General features: G+C 47.4%; 1 protein-coding gene across 2 annotated transcripts in view; it reads left to right on the top strand.

The window, feature by feature from the left end:
* The first annotated feature begins 1,102 nt into the window (after window positions 1-1,102).
* ABAT (4-aminobutyrate aminotransferase) overlaps window positions 1,103-17,989 on the top strand; it is a 40,454-nt gene continuing 23,567 nt past the window's right edge. The window contains exons 1-2 of one of the 2 annotated variants that reach the window (XM_079952580.1): window positions 1,127-1,211; window positions 9,222-9,351. The gene's annotated coding sequence lies outside the window, so the exon portion shown is untranslated. Of the gene's footprint in view, window positions 1,212-9,221; window positions 9,352-17,989 lie in introns of both variants that reach the window. The other variant, XM_079952579.1, reaches the window with a different exon arrangement.

Genomic DNA, 17,989 nt, shown 5'->3' with positions numbered 1-17,989 from the left:
TGTCTTCCCAGGAAGCTCTAGGAACTGTAGCTGGGGCTGCAGGGGTAGGGGAAGGAATTGTGGTCTAATAACTCTCAACACCCTTAACACACTTTAGCTACCAGAATTCCCTGGGGGAAGAAGTCATCCAGCAGTTCTCAACCTGTGGGTCCCCAGATGTTGTTGGACTACAACTCCCATCATCCCTGAGCTCTGGCCTTGCTAGCTAGGGGTGATGGGAGTTGTAGTTCAACAACATCTGGGGACCCACAGGTTGAGAAAGGCCATCATAGTGATTGGAAATGTGTGGGGTGAATGTGGCAAATGCTTACAACGGAACACAATATTTACACATTATTCTCTAAACAAATTACCTCTCAGTTAGTTATGTATATACACAGAATGAAGGGGGGGAATAGACAATTCACTACTTATACAGCATTTTTTCCTTTTAAAAAATAATACTATCCTCTCCCCTGTTGTAAGTAAGCAGGGCCAAGGGGAATACAGTGGTACCTCGGGTTAAGAACTTAATTCGTTCCGGAGGTCCATTCTTAATCTGAAACTGTTCTTAACCTGAAGCACCACTTTAGCTAATGGGGCCTCCAGCTGCCGCTGCGCCGCCGCCGCCGCACGATTTCTGCTCTCATCCTGAAGCAAAGTTCATAACCTGAAGCACTATTTCTGGGTTAGCAGAGTCTGTAACCTGTAGTGTATGTAACCTGAAGCATATGTAACCCGAGGTACCACTGTATTGGAAGCCAGATCTTCCAAGGGAGGGTGGGAGATCAGATGCAGGTAGACTTGAGCCTGATACTTCCTCTGCGTTTCAAAAGAAATGGTACCACTGTTAAAAACTGCCCGTCCCCAAGGGCTGATCAAAGGGACCACCTGTCACGGTCTCAGAGGCAAAGCCCATCCGCCTGCCTCCCTCCATCTCGCCCACCCCCGTCCTTTAGATTTACCCTCTTTCCTCCCAACCGCACAAAACAACTCTTCCCCTCCCCTCCTCAGAGGAGGGGTGTGTCGCACTCGGTTCCTCCCATTGGCTGGCGCCGCAACCGAGCGGCGAAAGCTCGGCTCCGATTGGCTGCGACGCGTTCGGCGAGCGGGCCAGCTGCGATCCGCCCTCCCGGCTGCTCAGTTGCAAGCAGGGGACCGCGGCGGCGGCGCGGCTAGACGGGGGCGAAAGCGGCTGAGGTCGGAGCGAGCCGGCGTTTGCCTGGAAAGCGGTGAGTAGGGGGAGGGCTCTGCTTCTTTGCCGCTCTTCCGCTTATCTCGGGAAGGAGGCGAGAAGATAGCCTCCATTTTATACCTACCTGTGAACAGGATAGATAATAATTAGGAGCAGCAACCCCTTCCCTTCAGTTCTTAATAGAGTAGAGGGGTCTTTATGTAATCCCTTTTAAGCAATTTATTTTCTTTCCCTTTCATCTATTATTGCATCCTGCTTCTCCCATCTTTTTTTTTGGGGGGGGGAGGGAGGGGACATCAATATGCCTCCCTGGTCTACTGGGGATAACCTTTTCCAGTATTGCCCCCTCCCAATCTCTTTATTACGTCCTCATCTCGGAGATCTCTGGTTCTGTCTGGTTTCTCTTCCCAGTCGCTCTCTTCACCTTTTTAGTGGGGAGGCTTCTTATTAGCCCTCTTCACCTCCTCCCCCCCCCCATGTTTCTACCTCTACAACATCCTGCCCCCTCAGCCTCAACCCCTTACGGCAGTGATGGCCAAACTTGGCCCTCCAGCTGTTTTGGGACTACAGTTCCCATCATCCCTGACCACTGGTCCTGTTAGCTAGGGATGATGGGAGTTGTAGTCCCGAAACAGCTGCCACCACTGCCTTACGGCCTTTCTCGCCTCCCGGCCCCAATGTCACTCTCCTCCTCCAGCTCCATGTTGAACTCTCCACTCTCCCCATTATTCCCATTGTGCATAGGGGGGTTTCCCTTCTCAAACTATTTCCAGAGCCACCACTTAATGTCCTGTCTCCCATTTTTCTTCTAGGGAACTAATCCTCCCCCTGCCCCCCCCCAAAACCCTTTCTTGAGGACAACTTCACTTTGTCTCCATCATTTCCCCAAATCTAGCCTATCCTTCTTACGGAATCTCACCCCACTGCACACCACATCCCATTCTCAAGGAACCTTCCCCATTGGTCTAATTTTTGGGGAACGATTTCAATTCCAACAATGCCCAGTGTCTCTTGTGAGCCTTTCCAGGTGCTCTCATCGTAAGAACATCAGAAGAGCTTCTGGCTTCTGGATCAGGCCAATGACCCATGTAGTCCAGCATCCTGTTCTTACAGTAGCTGAGCAGATGCCTGGGGGGAAATTCGCAAGCACAACCTGAGCACAAAACCGCTTTGCTTTCCTGTGGTTTCCAGCAACTGGTATTCAGAAGCATTGCTGCCTCTGACTGTGAAGGCGAAGCAAGCCATTGTTTCTAGTAGCCAACGACAGTCTTATCCTCCATGAATTCATCACCACCACCACCAGCATCCTGACTTGAGCATCTTTGCTCCTCTCCATCCCTCCTGGACGGTCCTTCTTTCCTGAGGAACAGGAAGCCGATTCAGACTAGCCAGACAGCCTCTACCCAAGAATAACATTCTTAGACGCCTTCTGTAGTTTGTCTTGGCCACCCTTCCCATCACCACTCCCAGAAATTTAAAGGTTCAATTGTATTATCAAAACAAGCAAATGGTTTGGGCTGGTGCACGTTGGAATTTGTGCTGCAAGCTTTTCATCAGCTTCATCGGTGGATTAATCAGCTACTCTTGTTGATTGAATGGCAGGGGGCTGTTTCCATCGGTGAAGGAATATTTTAATCAGGGAGTTTTGTTTTGTAGCAGTTTTGGTTCTGGTTTGTTAACCATCCCGCCAAGGGACTCCAAGGATGTCCTTTTAGCAAATGATTGGCAGGTTTTGTTTATCAAAACTACGAGTGCTTATGAAACTTAACCAATTAACTACTTAAAAGGCAAGTGACTAACTAAAATAAACCCACCCATTTCTTGCAAGTTCAAAATATGTGACTGTTTTTTAAATGGAACTGTAGAGTTTGAAGAGGTCAAAGCGTGATAAAAACCAGACTGCTAACCAATTTTGATCTGGGATAAAGTTCCTTCTACATATCTCATATTCTGCACTCAAAAAAATTAAATCAAAATTCACCAGCAAGGATACTGGGAGACAGTTAGCCAGGCACTAAAGTCCCAACCTCTGACCCCCAGAATTTATCTTGGAAGTCTTGAGGACTAGTAACCTTTTTTTTTTAAAAGAAAGCTTAGATTCCAAAGGATGATGAATGCTGTCCCCAGGGCTGATTACAACACTTGTAGAACATACCCAGCCCAGAGAATCTTGTGTCCTTACCTTCTGAAGTTACAGAAAATGTAGCATCTGTGCTCATCTTTTCTTCTCAGATTGCCCCCCAACCCACACTCAAAAGACCTTAGCCAAATCTTGAATTTGATGGGAAGAGCCTGACGACAAAAAAAGAAGCAGGAAGCACATCATTTTCTGCACTGTGTTGTATCCAACCAAGTCCTACTCAAATTAATGAACCTAAGTTAGCCATGTCCATTAATTTCAATAGGTTCACTCTGAGTATGATTAGCATTACCACTGTTTGTTTGTTTGTTTGTGTTATGTGTTTCCATCCTAAAACGTCCCTTTTGTGGCAGGTGATCAGTTTTTGATCACCCACTTTCTCCTGACCCAACACTCCTCCAAATCCATATCTGCACCTGGGGAGAGGGTTGCAAAGCCCCCTGCGAAATGACGCTCTCTTTGCTCTCCTCGCTGTGTCCATTCCCTTTCATTTTCTGCCCCACCCCCACTCTGTTTTCCTTGCCATAAATGACTGTTTGTGTCTCTGTCCCCTTATGTAAGAAAATCTCTTTCCTTCGAAAGATCCCAACCAGTTTCAACCTTGGGGGGTGGGTAAAGGTAAAGGTACCCCTGCCCGTACGGGCCAGTCTTGACAGACTCTGGGGTTGTGCGCCCATCTCACTTAAGAGGCCAGGGGCCAGCGCTGTCCGGAGACACTTCCGGGTCACGTGGCCAGCGTGACATCGCTGCTCTGGCCAGAGCCAGAGCCGCACACGGAAACGCCGTTTACCTTCCCGCTGGTAAGCGGTCCCTATTTATCTACTTGCACCCAGAGGTGCTTTCGAACTGCTAGGTTGGCAGGCGCTGGGACCGAGCAGCGGGAGCGCACCCCGCCGCAGGGATTCGAACCGCTGACCTTTCGATCGGCAAGCCCTAGGCGCTGAGGCTTTAACCCACAGCGCCACCTGCATCCTGGGGGGTGGGACTTACATTCTATTCAAGTACTCCCTCGTATCAGCTGCTTTTATCGTGGCTGGTTTTCCACGATTAAGGCCTTCCTTCTTCCAGGGATTTTCAGTTGTGAGCAGTTCTTCGACTGGTGTTGCTCTGATGTTTTGAAAGGGGAGTGGGGGGTGGGTTCATGCATTCTAGGGATTGAAGCAGCAACTGGAAGGAAGAGAGCATTGCTGCGATTCTCTGAAAATTATCACAATAAATTCTGTTGCACTTATGCAGAAAGGGGTCTTGCAAAGGAGCCCTTATCCCTTCCCTTGCCTGGCTGGGACCAGAAACAGCCCTCCTGTTCCTTCTCCTCTCACTTCCCTGTAGGTGGTTTGGTTTAATTTTAATTTGGGGAGGTGGGAGGAAGAAACCTTTCCTAGCAGTGGACGGTAGAAAGATCCTGGATAGCAGGCAGCACATTATAAGACCATATATCAATTATCTTGCTATAGCCATGTTATCATCAAACGAAGTGGTTCCGCTTTGCTCTTCTGTGCTGAGTCATGCTTAGGTACTGTTTAATCGATTTGCTGTTTCAGCATAGGGAATTCGCCTTGCGCCGAATCGTGCCGTTTTTTACACCAGGCTAGTGAGCACAGGCAGTGGTGGTCCAGGGTAGCAGCCTGAGACCTGGTCTTTCCCATCACCTGCAGCAAGAGGGGTATAGAATCATAGAATCACAGAATTGTAGAGTTGGAAGCGCCCCCCCCCCAAAGGGTAATCTAATCCCAATACCCTGCAATGCAGGAATCCGAGCTGAAGAATCCCTGACAGGTGGCTATCCATACCCTGTTTAGAAACTTCCAATGTAGGGGAGCCCACTAACTTCTGAGGAGGTCCGTTCCATTGTCGAACATCACTTATCGTCAGAAAGGTCTTCCTAATGTTTAGTCGGAATCTCCTTTCCTCTCCTATGAATCCAATTGGCTTGGGTCCCACCCTCTGGAGCAGTAGAAAACAAGCTTGCATGCGCCCTTGAACTGATAATAACTCTTGGTTGCATGAGTGGAGGATAGGAAGGGTTGCGAATGTGCCTTGAAACTAGCCTACTGTACAAAGTAAAATTTACATCTGTTGCTCTGCCCCCCATCCTTTGCCTCTGGCCCCACCTGCACCCAGCATGTGGCCCCTGGCAAATTGCCCAGGAGGGAATGAGGCCCTTAGTCTGAAGAAGACTCAAAGACAGGTTCCAGCCAGGCAAAAACCCCTTGGGCCAATGAGAGGTGTGGCCTGCAGAGAAGAGGTGGAGCCTGGAGAGAGGTATGGAGAGCCACATTTACGCTCCAAGCCTGAGGCCCTCCTCCCGATGACTTTGCAGCCAGCCAGCTGAATTGTTAAATTTGCCAGGTGTATTTGCCTAGAAGTTCCAGTGGAACAGCATGCAAAGCTTTCTCAGCCAAATGAGGTGATGTGTTTGGAGCAGCTGCCTGCCACTTTGTGCCACTGTGCAAAACACCACGTTTGCATCTGTTCCCCAGGGGCGGCACCTGTTCTTTGCTTGATCCTGTTGCCGGTGTGGGAGGGAGGGGCTGCAGTTCCTGCAGGTCAAGGCCTGGGCTTAGCAACTGCTGATTCCCGGCTCTGAAGGAATAATAATGGCAATTACGGTGATCTTTGGAACAGGAGAGGTTGCCAGTTGGCTTTGTTTGGCAGAAATGAGCTGCAGTTTAATTTGTACTCTGATCTGCAGAAGACATGAGCTGCTTGTGTGCATATGCAGATGGACTGACACTCTAGGAACATAGGAACAAGCTGCATAATACCAAGTCCAGCATTGCAGGGGTTTGGACTAGATGACCCTTGGGATCCCTTCTAATTCTACCCTTCCATAATTCTGTGATTCAGGCCAATGACCCATCTAGCCCAATATTGTTTACACCAGAGGTTTTCAACCTTTTTGAGTCCACAGATTCCTTGACCAACTACCTTCTTTCTGCGGCACCCCTGTGGGGCTCAGGAGCCCAGTTATGTCACCCCTTGCCTGCAAAGCTGGCAGCCCCTCACCCTTTTTGGAACACCCTCTCTTGTGGAGTGTTCCCTCAGCCTCCTCTCCCTGGGAATCCTCTGGGCAGCCACTGCTGCCACCCCTGGTCTCTGAGCTGCCCCCCCCGCCCCAAAGAGAGGTGTCTCCTCGCACTGCCCCACAGGGGCCTGGGACTTGTCTGTCCATTCCCAACAGCAAGGGCTGGTGGGCTGGCTGGCTGGGCTCCCTTGCCCGCTTACTTGCTTACTCTAAGGCTGCTTCAGCTCCTGGAAACCAGTACCCCTTGGCCAGCCCCAGAGGCACCATTTGCTTGCGGAACTTGTAGCCAGAGGGGCTTCACCAAACAGCCATGCAAGCCTTTGGGAGGCAGAGACACTAAAGGGCATCAGAGGAGGGAGGGAAGGAAAGAGGGATGGAGCCCAGTGTTGCCCGTGGCACCCCTGACCATCATTCACGGCACTCTGGTTGAAAACCACTGGTCTACACTGACAACAAGCCGTGGCTCTCTGGTAGGGGACAATTCCCATCCCAACCTGGAGAGGCCGTCGGGGATCGAACCAGAGACCTTTCGCATGCAAGGCAGATGCTCTACCCCTGAGCTACGGACCTTGTCTTGTCATAGGAAGCTGCCTTCTGCTAAGTAACAGCTTTAACCCGAAGATGGGGTTGCTTTTAAATGAATGTTACCATTGAGATAGAGCTGAGGAGTTGAAGTCCACAACGCCTGGAGGGCAGCACATTGGTAAAAAAAAAAAAGAGGTAAAGGTAAAGGACCCTTGACAGTTAAGTCCAGACACAGATGGCTCTGGGGTAGTGCTGTGTAAACTGGACCAATGGCCTGTCTTGGTGTAAGACAGATTCTTTAAAGGGTGCTTGTCGATAGGCCTCTTGCCTGGTCTTCTGTGGCAAGTAAGGGTTGCCATTTGATGGGCCAGAAGCAGTTCTTTTAAATTATCACATACACACACATTCCTTTGGGGCCACTGAGGATTAGCAAAATTAATCTGTGGTCAGCAGAGGCTGGTTTAAAACACTCTCACACACAATTATTAAATATTAGTAAAGGTAAAGGTAAAGGTACCCCTGCCCGTACGAGCCAGTCTTGACAGACTCTGGGGTTGTGCGCCCATCTCACTTAAGAGGCCAGGGGCCAGCGCTGTCCGGAGACACTTCCGGGTCACGTGGCCAGCGTGACATCGCTGCTCTGGCCAGAGCCAGAGCCAGAGCCGCACACGGAAACGCCGTTTACCTTCCCGCTGGTAAGCGGTCCCTATTTATCTACTTGCACCCGGAGGTGCTTTCGAACTGCTAGGTTGGCAGGCGCTGGGACCGAGCAGCGGGAGCGCACCCCGCCGCAGGGATTCGAACCACTGACCTTTCGATCGGCAAGCCCTAGGCGCTGAGGCTTTAACCCACAGCGCCACCTGCGTCCCTAAATATTAGTAACTTTGGGCAAATTGGAATGGTTGCTGTGGGGATAGAACATGCAGATTCACCATTTTTGTTCTGAGGCGGTGTTTGGGTTTGAGGACAAACACTTTTTCCAAAATCTTTCAGTCAGAAAGATCTTTGCAGGCAGAAGTCTGCAGCCAACAAAGAAATGTTTGTATGGGTGACTGGCTGTTAAGTACCATGATAAAGCAGTGTGTCTTGTTTTGCCTGAAAGGCTTGAAATGTCTTTGGGTCCAAAAGAGTTCAGCTTAGTTTCATCTCTGGTATAATGCATGTGTATCTGATGTATGTGTTTATCTAGATGTAGCTTGCATAGACCTGGGAGTCCTGCCTATTGTTATATGACTATGTGTCTGGCCGGCTAAACCAGGTGAGGGTAGCCAAGGGGTCTTAAAACCTCAGTGAGTTAGGGACTTGCCCTGCATGTGAAGACAAGCTCAGGCGGATGAACGGACAAGACCAATAGTGGGCCCAGTGGTCAAGAAGGTGGTTTCTGAACATGAGGGGCAGATGAGGCTCATCAACTTGGGAAGGTAGCCCATCTAGGAGAAGGAAAACTGGTCTTAAACCTCTGCTGCCTTGTGGCTATACTCCTTCATGAGAAAGGATTTGGGAGTAAACCCCAGGGAAGAAGAAGAAGAAGAAGAGGAGGAGGAGGAGGAGGAGTTTGGATTTGATATCCCGCCTTTCACTCCCTTTAAGGAGTCTCAAAGCGGCTAACATTCTCCTTTCCCTTCCTCCCGCACAACAAACAATCTGTGAGGGGCTGAGAGACTTCAAAGAAGTGTGACTGGCCCAAGGTCACCCAGCAGCTGCATGTGGAGGAGCGGAGACGCGAACCCGGTTCCCCAGATTACGTGACTACCGCTCTTAACCACTACACCACACTGGCTCTGTACCCACTTCCTTGTGGGACATCTTCAGTTAAAGCATCCATGACAAGTGGCCAACCAACCTCTGCTTGAAAACCTCCAAGGAAGGAGAGTCCACAACCTCCCCAGGGAGACCATTCCACTTTAAAGCAGTCCAAGTTCATGGCCGACACTACACCCTATGGGAACAATTCCACGGTTTATTTATGCAGTGTTGGTCCCAAATCTTCTAGCATTTCAGCTTCCTCAGGCTCTGAATAGCCTGCCTTGCACTGCCTACAAAAGGAGGTTGCGTTAGTACGGTAAATTGTAACAGCTTTCTGTCTTTTGTTCTCATTAGAATGCTTAATTCCACAGTGTCTTAGAATTGCATCAGATGTGAATACTGGTCATTTATCATAATAAAGGGATTGATTGATTGAGTGATTGGTTGCATCAGATGAAATGGAGCCCAGTTAACAACTGGATGCCCCATAATAAACTTGTTAGATTTCAAGGTATTGCAAAACTCTCTGGAAATGTCTTCAGAAGCGTTGCTATTCTGAGTAGTTTAGCAACAGTTAAGTCACTGGGAACTGAATTTACACTCTGCATCAGCATGGTGTCCTCCCAGATGCCTCTGAAATTTAACTTCCATCATCCCTGACCATTGGCCTTGCTGGCTCATGAGAGCTGGAGTCCAACAACATTTGGAGGGTGTTGATTCTATCTGCAGAGGAGTGAGCAGGTAGTACATTGGAATCTATTGACTGAACTCAGAGTGATTTGCAGTTGATAGGCAAAAGCTTTTGACTCCCAAATTTAACAAAAGTAAAATTATATGTTTACTTTATTTTATTTTTAAGATACCATGATACCTGCCCATGTGCTTATTATTTTATCTCTTGTTCTCCTATGAAATATTAGTAGTAATTTGTTGCCTTTGATCAGGTTGCATCAGCGCAGCACACGGAAACGCCGTTTACCTTCCCACTATAAAGCGGTACCTATTTATCTACTTGCACTTAGGGGTGCTTTCGAACTGCTAGGTGGGCAGGAGCTGGGACCGAACGACGGGAGCTCACCCTGCCGCGGGGATTCGAATCGCCGACCATACGATCGGCAAGTCCTAGGCACTGAGATTTTACCCACAGCACCACCCACGTCCCAGTCACAAGCTAGATCATGTCCATTACACGATGCCACAATGACATCAAGTGCAAGGTGCTTTGACGTCCCAGAGTCAGAAGTTCAAAGCACCTTGCAAGGTGCTGCTAAAACAGAGATATTTTCCCCTTTCTTTTTTAGCAGGGGTGGGGTTCCATGGAATTTGCTGAACTGAGCAGGATTTAACTCCCCACTCATCATGCTTTGGGTGCATACCCTTCCTCCGTGCTGGGAATTGGTACACAGCCAATGTAGGATTTAACACCATCCTTCTACCCATCAGATGATGTCATGGGTTTTGTCAGCTAGTGGATGTGGTTTGGGGAAAATGGGTTTGCAGGCCAGAGGTTCCCCAGCCCTGAGACACATGAACCCAAGGAGCTACCTTAGTGTAGGACAGCTTCTTGTGTAGCTCCATGCTGTCTAGCGTTAGGTAAGGTAAAGGAAAATTGAACCCCTGCCCGTACGGGCCAGTCGTGTCCGACTCTAGGGTTGTGCGCCCATCTCACTTAAGAGGCCGGGGGCCAGCGCTGTCCGGAGACACTTCCGGGTCACGTGGCCAGCGTGACAAGCTGCATCTGGTGAGCCGGCGCAGCACACGGAAAAACCATTTACCTTCCCGCTAGAAGGCGGTACCTATTTATCTACTTGCACTTAGGGGTGCTTTCAAACTGCTAGGTGGGCAGGAGCTGGGACCAAACGGTGGGAGCTCACCCCACCGCGGGGATTCGAACCGCCGACCATACGATCGGCAAGTCCTAGGCACTGAGGTTTTACCCACAGCACCACCCGCGTCCCTTAGCATTAGGAGAAACTGGGATAAATGTCCCTCCCTGTGCACTGTTCCAAATTGTGTTAATCCTCACCCACGTTCCCTTCTTGGTCATTTTTTTCTTGTTCCAGTGCCTGGTTTTATGACCGCTTGCAGAGTGGGGAGGAGATGCCTGGCTGTTAAATCTGGTCAAAAGTCATAAAGGGAGCCTTGTCTTCAGATTAAAAAAAGAACAGAAAAGAATAAACCCCAATCAATAATTGTGCTTTGGGGCCAGATCTTGCACTCACGCTGTGGAACTCCAGCCTCTGATCAACACATTAACTCTGTGCCAATGGTGTCAGCCAGGAAGTCGAGCAGCTCGGATTGCGGGATTCTCTTAGCCAGGCCAATAACTTTGCAGAAATCAATAATAATAATAAAATCGCTGCAGATGAACCTTGTGGTGCGGCACATCAATTTCATAAAAGCAGCTGAGAACCGTGGCGCTTGGTGGATGCAGCTCCTCAGTTGGGACATTTCCTCCCCTGAGACGATGCCAGGTGAACCTGGCAGGATCCAATCTCTTGAACCCTGTGCAACCACAGCTAGGCATCTAATGCAGCAGCTGCCTGTCTGGGATACCACCAGGGAAGGGGTCACTAACCCCTGGCCCTCCAGATGTTGCTGAACTGCCAATCTTAGCAATTCGTGCTGCTCAGTGTTCAGGGATGATGGGCATTAGGAACATAGGAAGAACATAGAAAGCTGCCTGGTGCCAAGCCAGACTTACCTTAATCATGAATGTTTATTTCAATGGGTCTGCTCTAAATTTGATTAAGGTAAGATGCAGCCCAGGGGTGGAAAGGAGAAACAGAAAAACCAAAACCTGCAGATTTATCCCTCCTTTTCTGACACATAGTTGGATCATAGAGATGGAAGAGACCCTGAGGATCATCTAGTCCAGCCTGAATATGCAGATCGAACCTGGCGTTATCAGTACCATACTCTAACCAAATGAGCTATGCTTGATAGGCATGAAGCATTGTTGGGGAAGGACTGTAGCTCATTGGTAGAGCATTTGATTTGCATGTGGAAGGTCCCAGGTTTAATCCCCAGCACCTCCAGGTGGGAAAGGGAATTTCCCCTGTCTGCTGCCAGTCAGTGTAAACAATACTGAGCTAGATAGACATAGGAAGACTTCTACCAAGTCAGACCATTGTCCGTCTAGCTCAGTATTGTCGACACTGACTGGCAGCAGCTCCCCAGGTTTGGGACAGGGTTCTGCTCCAGATCTACCTGGAGATGCCAGTGAATGAACCTGGGACCTTCCGAATGCAAAGCAAATGAGCAGTGTTGTTGCCCAAAACATTTGGAGATTTTTGGCCAATTAGCCAATCAATCAAATGTTGCACCCCTAGAAAATATTCAACCTTGATGGGTTTGAGGGTATAGATATTTGGGGTGTAGATGTTGATACGTTCCGGCTTTTCTTTAAAGGTAAGTCCTATCATGTGAGCATAGGGGTCTCTTAGGTCCAGAGGCAGAACTTAAATCATTCTAGGTTGGATTTTCTTTTTTTTAAGTTACCTCATTTGAGAGCACTTGCTTTTGAAATGATAAACCAAATGCGGCATCAGTTGTCCTGCTTGGTTTGTCTTCTCCTTTGTGACGCTGATGTGGCCTCGTTGGGTCGCTTGCAGGCATAACTGATGTGCTTCCATTTGACATTTTTGTCTCTGTCTCAAGAGGCTGCCATTTATTTTTTATTTATTTATTTTTATCAAAGATTTTGTTGATTTACAAAAGTGTGCAATGTCTTGTGTTTTTTTCCCCCATGTAACATTTTTACAAATCAGTTTCATTTGTTGAGACATTAGAAAGAAAAGGGGGAAAGAGGTGAAGGGAGGGAAAGATGGGTCGTTGGGCTGTGTATGTGATAAAGGGGAGCCATACCGGGGTGAAGATGTCTTCTTCTATTTGTCCCCATGTCAGTTTCAGTTTATTGGTTAATATTTCTAGTAGGGCTGTTTCCCATACTATTTGGTACCATTGGTCCATACTTACTCCTGACAGGTCTCTCCAGTGTCTGGCTATGATGCTTCTGGCTACTAAAAGTAGGTGGGTTATGAGTTCTTTGTGGTGTAAGTGGGCATTATTGTCTTGGAAGATGTTTAGTAAGGCCAATTCTGGGATGATTTCTAATACTTGCTTGGTTATTTTACTTATTTCTCGTATGGTTGTTGTCCAGAATGGTTGGATTTTGGGGCACTCCCACCACATGTGGAGATATGTGCCTGTGGACATGCACCCTCTCCAGCATTTTGGTGAGGTTCCTGGGCGTATTAGCGCTAGTTTTCTTGGTGTTAGGTACCACCTGTAGGTGAGTTTCAGAGTGAGTTCTTTTCTTTTCATTGATATGGATTTAAAGGGGGGTTTAGACCACATTTTGGTCCATTGAATGTGGTTAATCTCATAGCCTATGTCATCCTCCCATTGTTTTTTGATTGCGTCTAGGGAGTTCGTGGGATTTTGTAGTAGTATTTTGTATATTACCCTGTGTGTTCATCTTGGAATCTTGCAACCAAAGTCCCTGTCTCCCTGATTCTTTAGGTGCACTGCCTGCCTGACGCCTTGCTTACGTCCCCAGTCCGGGAGGGTGACACTACCTGCCAGCTTCCCCCTCCTTCGTCTCAGTGTGGCTTTTGCGGAACTCAGCAGGGAGGAGGAAGATGGATGCTAAATGAGAATTAGTAGCCTCCACTTGTCATTGGCTCTAGCGCCACCTGCTGTTGGGCTCCCTGTCTTCCACCCTACCAGTCACAATGTTCACCAGCCACCCCTGCCTGACTCATGTTTTTGGATATAGAACTCAGAAAGGCTTGGTCTGGTTAGGTTTGGCTATCTTTTGGTAGGTTTGGTGATTCCCAAAGTGGGCAGTACCTGGGGGCGGTGGAATTACCTAGGGGGCACTGAGGCAAGGAGGCAGCAGGGGGCTGCTGCAGGTGTATATGACTATCTGACTTCAAAAAGCTGGCACCAGTGGATCATGTTCATTGGTTTTGTTGAATTAATGAAGCTAAATAGTTGTAACCGGATTTTGGAAAAAATGTGCAATTAAGTGTTACTGTTTTGAATTGTATTCTGTTGTTATCTTCCTTAGTGGGCCATGCAAACTGCTATTCTGAATAATGCCTTTTATAGGGTAGAGTATGCAGGCACTGGGGATGAGTTTATGAAACCAAGGGGGCATTGACCTGGAAAAGTCCAGGGAGCCACTTATTTAATGGGAGATAAGAAGCATCACATAAGAGCTTTAAATTACTGTTGACTGCTGGAAATCAGCCTTGGGACATGGTGGGGAGATTGTGCAGGGCTGCAATTCTCAGCACCCTTAACAAACTGCAGTTCCCAGGATTCTTTGGGGGAAGCCGTGTGCTTTAAATGTATAGTGCCTATGCAACCTGAGGTTACAGCTGCACCATGTATTTAAGGCACATGGCTTCCCCCAGAGAATCCTGGGAACTGTAGTTTGTTAGGGAGCTAGAAAGAAATCGCTGCCGGCTTGCATCCCTACATAACACAGAAGACTTTGGGCCAAAAGCGTGGAGTTTATCCTGTTTTATTGCCATACCACTGTCCTTTCTAAAGCTACTGAATATTTTAATATTGTTGTGTAAGTTAGGGTTGCCATATTTCAAACACTTGGAAGATGTTGAGCTACTGCTTCTTTTGCCAAAGTTGTTGAGCTTTTTGTAAAGGTAAAGGTAAAGGTACCCCTGCCCGTACGGGCCAGTCTTGACAGACTCTGGGGTTGTGCGCCCATCTCACTTAAGAGGCCAGGGGCCAGCGCTGTCCGGAGACACTTCCGGGTCACGTGGCCAGCGTGACATCGCTGCTCTGGCCAGAGCCAGAGCCAGAGCCAGAGCCGCACACGGAAACGCCGTTTACCTTCCCGCTGGTAAGCGGTCCCTATTTATCTACTTGCACCCGGAGGTGCTTTCGAACTGCTAGGTTGGCAGGCGCTGGGACCGAGCAGCGGGAGCGCACCCCGCCGCAGGGATTCGAACCGCCGAACTTTCGATCGGCAAGCCCTAGGCGCTGAGGCTTTAACCCACAGCGCCACCTGCGTCCCCGAGCTTTTTGTAGTTTTGCCCAAAGTTTTTGAGCTATTCTTGAGGAATATCTCAAAAAATGACACTGCCGACATAGGTTGCCATATGTCCAGATTTTCCCGGACATTTTGGCGATTTCCACTCGGACACTGCTTCTGAATGCGGTATTACGGATATGTCCAGGAAATTCCTGGAGAAATTTGAAGCTCTTTGCACTTTAACCTAATTTGCACTTTGCTATCTTTCCAAAGTTGTACTTCTCTTAGTTTTGTAAGAGAAGTTCTCTTTCAAAAAAAAAAAAGGTGTACAAGCATAATGTGTGTGTTGGGGGAAAGCGTGCATGAAAACAACATAGAAAAAATGGATTACAGTTAGGAGAAATCCCTTGCAAAGATGTGTAAATCAGGAGGAAATGGAACAAAAACGCTAGCAAATTTTCATTAGAAATTACACACACACACACCCCGCAAAAAAAATAAACACACAAACTGATGTGAAAATGTGGCAAGCTGAATTTCAGATGGTTAAACAGAGAAATTAAAACTGGTCTACCCATTCTTACTGGGATGTAAACAGAGAAAAAACTTAACATGCATTCCAAAATATCCCCACCCAAAAAATAATAATTCCCCCCTACATACTCTCACACACAGAAAAAACAATAACCATTGAGCCATATATTTTCTGTGGTTTACTGATGACTGGACTAAGGTGCTGTCTCCTATCTAATAATTATACGTTTCCTTGCAGATTTTCCCTGTCATTGGTTACTACAGCAACTGTATAGTGATAGCTCAGCTGAAGAGCTGTCTGGTTGATTTATGGCTCAAAAGACATCCCCCCCCCCCAATCCCTTCCCTCTCATTGGAACATTCCTTGCGCTTGTATTCTTGCCCCACTGCGGGTGCCATGGCAACTTATTAAGAGGGGGGGTCACCTGAGGCTGCTGCATTTTCTCCTGGTGAGTAAGGCAAGAGCTGCAGTTGCTCAGACTTTGTTACTACAGCATCTTGCACCGCGTATCTCTGCGCACACATCACACATCTGTGAGTGAGCAGAGCGTAAATGTGTACATATTAAATCTCCCATTTCTGGACTGTGAACTTTTCCATCTTGCAGAGGAAAGCTGAACTAAGGGAAGATGGCTGATTTTTTGTACACTAACGGTTTCTGTATATTTAGCATTGCATGCAGAATTTCATAGTACAGGGTCGCCCGGTGTTATTTTATCCGAGGCTAGATATGAAGGGAAAAGGTTTAGATAATATAGATGTTAGGGCAGGCTGGTTCGTGTTTTCTCTCTCTCTCTCTCTCTCTCTCTCTCTCTCTCTCTCACACACACACACACACACACACACAGCATTAAGCAATGGCTTGTATGCCAGCCATATTTATTACCTATAGCTGCCGGCCTTTGCACAATAGACAATAACAAAATTATTGTTGTTCGTAATTATTATTTGTACGTATTTGCTTATTTATTTGGTTTCTTGCCTTCAAATTTTTAAAATGCAATATTAAGAACAGTTAAAACAAATTACAGTCAAGAGAATAAGTTGGGAAATGTATATTCCTCAGCTGTTGAAGGCCAGAATCGAAGGTTTCATCTTCAGTATATGGTGGAAACCACAGAATGAAGGTGCCAGGTATATCTCTGTATGAGGGGTGGGATTGTGCAGTTTAGGGGGCTGCCACACAGAATGCACCTTTCCAGGTGGCCTCCCCACCCCCTCCATCATTCTGAACGTAAAACGGCATTAAACAGAACATTGAAATGTTCAGCTTTGTTTATCGTTGCGATGCTAGCTACGAGAAAAGAATCTTAACATCTGTAATTTCAATCCAGATAGACCATCAGCTGCACAGTTAACTCTCTCACATCCAACATACTTTTTCTTGAATATCTTAGCATTGATAGGAATTTAAAAAAATAAAATAAATCAAAACCATCAGACTTTGCAAATGGAATTTTTTTAATTAACTGTAGAAGGAACCTCCACCCCAAGGGTTTTTTTTATACCAGGAGCATAATTAAACAAAGTGCACCAGTTTCTGAGATTCAGGACAGGCCCCAGCAATCACATAAAATCCAGTTATCATTCCTCTGTCTCTCATCCCAGTAAGCATCATTCAACCAACGGAGAGGCATAACTCTGGATTGTATTCAATGGTACATGTATATTATTAAATCTGTGAAATGAACCCCGTGTCCACAGACTTGATTTTAAGTTTAGAAAATAACTACTGTACATAGAAAAAGGACACGGGTGGTGCTGTGGGTTAAACGACAGAGCCTAGGACTTGCCGATCAGAAGGTCAGCGGTTCGAATACCCGCGACGTCAAAGTGCAAGTAGATAAATAGGTACCGCTCCAGCGGGAAGGTAAACGGCGTTTCCATGCGCTGCTCTGGTTCACCAGAAGCGGCTTAGTCCTTGGCCCTGTTTACGGGCTTCCCAGAAGAAGCATCTGGTTGGCAAAGCCGGCCTACCCATGAGGCAGGCTGAAGTGCCCGCCTCAGGCGGTGGAAGTGCAAGAGGCAGCGTTCTGCCCGTCCCACTACTTCTGCCACCAAGAGGGAAGCATGCAGCATTGCCACTCATTTTTCCCACCCCCAGGAAGAGAAGCCAAGCAAGGGGCAATGCTTTGAGAAGTGCCCTGGTTCCCGCTGGCAAGAGCTGGGGCATGGCGGCAGTGGAAATGGACAGGAGGGGACATTTAAACAGGACAGGAAAATAGGATTTCAGAAAGAGAGGTCAAAACTAGAAACAGAATTGTTGGAACCCAATACTAAGAATTTATCAAAAATGTATAACTTGCTGTTGAAATGGAATACACAGGATGAAACGGTGAAATCAGCAATGATTAAATGGGCACAAGATATTGGTCATGATATTATGTTTGCTGACTGGGAACAGTTATGGACCACCGGTATTAAATTTACTGCATGTAATGCTTTAAAAGAAAATATTATGAAAATGATCTATCGGTGGTACATGACCCCAGTCAAGCTTGCAAAAATTTACCACTTGCCTAATAATAAGTGTTGGAAACGTAATGAGACTGAAGGCACCTTCTACCACCTTTGGTGGACCTGCCCAAAGGTTAAAGCTTTCTGGGAAATGATCTATAATGAAATTAAGAAGGTCCTTAGGTGGACTTTTCCTAAGAAACCAGAGGCTTTTCTCTTGGGCATGGTTGGCCAATTGGTGTTAAAGAAGGATAGGATTTTCTTTATGTATGCCACTACAGCAGCAAGAATTCTACTGGCAAAGTATTGGAAGATGCAAGAACTACCTACTCTGGAAGAATGGCAAACAAAGGTGATGGACTTTATGGGACTGGCTGAGATGAC

The sequence above is a fragment of the Podarcis cretensis genome (genome assembly GCF_951804945.1).
Source record: "Podarcis cretensis genome assembly, chromosome: 14".
Classification (NCBI taxonomy): Eukaryota; Metazoa; Chordata; class Lepidosauria; order Squamata; family Lacertidae; genus Podarcis; species Podarcis cretensis.
This window is presented reverse-complemented; position numbering and strand designations above follow the sequence as displayed.